The 4,481-nt window shown below is 44.9% G+C and overlaps 1 pseudogene; it reads left to right on the forward strand.

Annotated features, from left to right (window-relative positions):
* Positions 1–574: 574 nt before the first annotated feature.
* LOC148353525 (general transcription factor II-I repeat domain-containing protein 2A-like) lies at positions 575–1,152 on the forward strand (annotated as a pseudogene).
* Positions 1,153–4,481: the final 3,329 nt, after the last annotated feature.

Consider the following 4,481-nt stretch of genomic DNA (forward strand, 5'->3'; position numbering starts at 1 on the left):
AATTTTTGCACGGTCTGTGTCAAACGAATGTATGATCAAAGAAGAATTCCTTGATATTGTGCCATTGAAAGACAGAACCCGTGGCATAGATGTGAAAGAAACGATGATGGCTGCATTTGCAAAAGCGAACCTGCCCATAGCAAAACTAACTGCAATAGCCACGGATGGAGCGCCGGCCATGATCGGATCCGTGAACGGGCTTGTGGGGCTATGTAAAACTGATCAAACATTTCCCGACTTTTGGAATTTCCATTGCATCATCCACAGGGAGCAACTCGTGTCTAAATCATTGAATTCAGACAACGTCATGAAGCCTGTGATGGAAATCATGAACTACATCCGCACACACGCGCTTAACCACAGGCAATTCAGGAGTCTCATCGCTGAGCTGGACCAAGGGCTTCCAGGTGACCTGCCACTGCACTGCACTGTGAGGTGGCTGTCAAAAGGCAAAGTGCTCTCTCGCTTCTTTGAGCTTTTGTATGCCGTGAAACTGTTCATGGAAGAGAAGGGCAAGGACTATCCCCAGCTCTCGGACCTCGAGTGGATTATGGATCTGGCATTTTTGGTCGACATGCTGTGGCACTTGGACAGACTGAACCTGACCCTGCAAGGCAAGTTAAAAATGCTGCCTGACCTCGTGCAATGTGTGTTTGCGTTTATCAACAAACTGAAACTGTTCAAGACGCAAATTCAAAAAAAATATTTAACGCATTTTCCCACTCTTCTGAAAGCCAGTGAACATGTCACCAGTGCTGCCCTGAAAAAGAAAAGAGACAGATATGCAACGCTGATTGAAAACTTGCACGAAAACTTTGTGACCCGCTTCCGTGATCTACAACTGAAAAGACCACAGGTTACGTTCCTTGTCGACCCATTTAATGCGGAAATGGACTGTTTGAAAATCCCGCTCGTCACAGATGAGGCTGCGGCGGAGTTGGAGATGATTGATCTTTGTGAGGAGGATCAACTAAAAGCTGTCTTCAGGGAAGGGACCATTGAGTTCTGGAAACGTGTGCCAATGGAAAAATACCCCAACATCAAACGGGCTGCGCTAAAGATCCTGTCGATGTTTGGGTCAACGTACGTCTGCGAGTCTGTGTTTTCCACCCTGAAACATGTGAAATCAAAGCATCGATCTGTTTTGACTGACACCCATGTGAAAGAGTTGCTTCGAGTGGCAACAACGGAATACAAGCCAGATTTGAGGAGGATTGTTCAGGACAAGGAATGCCAGAAGTCCCACTAAGCAGCATAGTAAGAGAAAAATGTCATTGAAAATTGTTATATTTTTGTTTGTGGACTTGCTTGAACTGAGAGTTTATGTGTGTGTGAGACAGTGCACACAATGTTAACTGTTACAAAAAATAACTGTCATTATCTTGCTGTGGGTCATTTTCAATAAATCTGGCTGAGCAGAGGCCTGTGTGTGTCTCTCTCTGTGTGTGCGCGCACATCCACATGATGCATGGAATGATGTTCATGTGTGCCCATGTATGATGTGGCTCTTTGCAGTAACACAGTAAAAAAAGTGGCTCTTAGTCTCTGCCTGGTTGGCCACCCCTGTTCTAGGTCGTCTCTTAAAATCAATTGGTACAAGGGTAAAAATTGTTGCTGTAAATTACATTCCTGGAAGCTGAAAAATTCCGACATGAAACCAGACATTATATACATATATATGTTTGGAAGAAAAAAATGAACTCAATGTTGATATTCTCTTGTTCTCTACAGAAGATCCATGCAGTGTGTGCCACAGCTCTGGGTCTGAGGGGTCGGCTGACAGATAATGGGTAATGATGTCAAAATTACTTTACAGTAATTTGAATTATTAGCAGGCCACTGATAACATGAATGTAGAAACGGGTCGTAAAAATGACAATTGGTGCCAAAATACACCAGCAGGGCTATTTGGTCATTAAATTCTATAAATAAATCTATCAATTGGACAGGATGGTGGTGTTCCTTCTTTCAGAATGCTAGTGTTCCCTGAACACTTGGGCCTGACTGAGTTATCATTTGGGAACCGCTGGCGGAGCGATGGCAGGGAAGTCTACCTGCTAACCCTACCAATGCCGTAGGTGTGGTTTAAAGGCCCAAGTCCCTATCTTTCCTCGGCAGCCACAACCAGAAGATATCTTTATATGCCTCCAGCTCCTTTGTTGCTTTTCGTTGGCCAGCTCTTGTGTATCCAAGATCTCTGAGCAGGCGAGAGGTTGACGAGCCCACAAACCTCTGCACCCCACTTCAACTGGGTATAATGTGGTTTTCCAGCACGCATACGTGCACTCGGCTGTCAGGTCTTCATACTTTGCCCGTTTCCTCTCATATGCTTCCTCCACATCCCTCCTCCCAAGCAACAGTGCGCTCCCCCAAGAGGGCCGCCTTGCTGGCTACAGACAACAGCACCATGTCTAGCCGCAATGATGTTTCAGCTGTCTCACTTGGGAACTGCAACTGCCCACTGAGGTCAACTCTCATTTTTCCATTTACTGTATTTTCCGCACAACGGGTTATAGGGCGCACCCCCAAAAAAATAGTTTTTGGTCCTATATCTTCCATAGATAAGGCGCACCGGATTATAAGGCGCTACAATGGGAACGTCGACAAAACAGTCAGATGATTCAGTCAAACTGATTACCCCTTAACATTCCCAAAGCTTGCAAAGAAGCAAATACGTGTCGTAGACACGTGCGGATGCGGTGTCCGTACGATGTCACTCAAATGCATCATTTCAAATATCATTCAGATGGTTAAAGTCTTGGGATTCAAGAAATGCCAACCATTCCTTAGTTTCTATTTTCTTTTTCGCTCGCAACTTTACTGTGCATATGACAATAAACACTTGGAATTGAGTTTAATTCACTAAACTCATCACAGCAACATCAAGATATAAAGCCGCATAGCTCACCTAAGTTCTCACGTTCAATAATGATACGCAATCATGGTCTTCTTAAAACCGTGAGTGTAGTAAATCCAGGAGAGTAAAATGTTTACAAATACAGAATAATGAAACATGTTTCTTTATGGCGTAGTTTAGCAAGCTTGCTATTCAGTCATCTTTTTCGGCCAATTGCAGTGTTTGTTTTGGCCCTCTAGCCAATCCGAGGCTCCGAATAACTTCAGCCAATAGCGATCGATTTAACGGATGATTGACACATGTTTTTCGGCCAATTGCAGGGTTTGTTTTGGCCCTCTAGCCAATCCAAGGCTCCGAATAACTTCAGCCAATAGCGATCGATTCAAATGATGATTGACACATTGGTTAGCCAATGAAACGCCGGTATATAAATCCCAGCATACACCGCGGACTACTCCACGTTCGGGAGAAAATCGAGTCGCGGCTGTTGCATAAGTTGCGAGACCTTGCGATTCAATATTGAGCCATATATAAGGCGCACTGTATTATAAGGCGCATGGTCAGCTTTTGAAAAAATTAAGACTTTTAGGTGCGCCTTATAGTGCGGAAAATACGGTACTGTGGTTAGCGCATGTGCGGCCCAGTTGAGGTCACGAGATAGAACCTTCCAGTGTGGAGTTCACAAGTTCTCCCCGTTCTTGCGTGGGTTTCCTCCAGTTCCCTCCCACATTCCAAAACCATGCGTCTCAGGTTAATTGGCCAGTCCAAATAGTCCCTAGGTGTGAATGAGTGAGTCGTCCCTGTGTGCCCCACGACTGGCTGGCAACCAGTTCAGGGTGTCCCCTGCAAACTGCCCGAAGATAGCTGGAATGGGCTCCAGCACCTACTGAGGATAAGCGGGGCAGATAATGAATGAATGAATGAATGAAATGTCCACATCAAATTACAAGATCAGTAAAGTTTACTGCCTTTCACCTTTTGGTCCAAGTACATTATTTGCTCTCTCAACATGTGAGTGTGAAAGTGTGTCATGTCCATGAATAATACAACATGTTGTGCAAAAAGATAACGAGGTTGTGTCACGACTGTCCCTACAATCACCTGCTGCCCTCAAAACATGGAGACTACCGTAAATTCTGGACTATAAGCCGCTACTTTTTTACCAAACTCTCAACCCTGCGGCTTATTCAGTGATGCGGCCAATTTATGTAATTTTTCCAACGGCCGCCAGCAGCGCTCGAGTACAAAAGGTAAGATTTAGACTGGTGGAATATATGCGCCGAGGAAGACTGCAACTTCTTGGCTTGTGCAAAAATTAAATTAGCGTAAACATACCCTCATGCAAAATGCAAAAAGAAAGGCACATCAAAAAATCCACCATCATCAACTGGTTCTGAAAAGCTGGTCTGCTGCGTGATGGCGAGGAGGGCACAGAATCAGAAGTGGATGAGAGGTCCAGCGACAGTGACAGCGCGAGTGAGGCTGCGGGAGCGTGGGACGACGTCTATATGACAAAGTTCCTTTCCGACACTGAGGCAGACAACTTTGATGGCTTCAGTTCTAAGGAGGAAGATGAGGACGGTTTACCGTGATATTTACAAGTACGGTATGTTTTTTTTAACAT

Source organism: Urocampus carinirostris, chromosome 13 (genome assembly GCF_059441175.1).
Source record: "Urocampus carinirostris isolate Australia breed hairy pipefish chromosome 13, RoL_Ucar_1.0, whole genome shotgun sequence".
Classification (NCBI taxonomy): Eukaryota; Metazoa; Chordata; class Actinopteri; order Syngnathiformes; family Syngnathidae; genus Urocampus; species Urocampus carinirostris.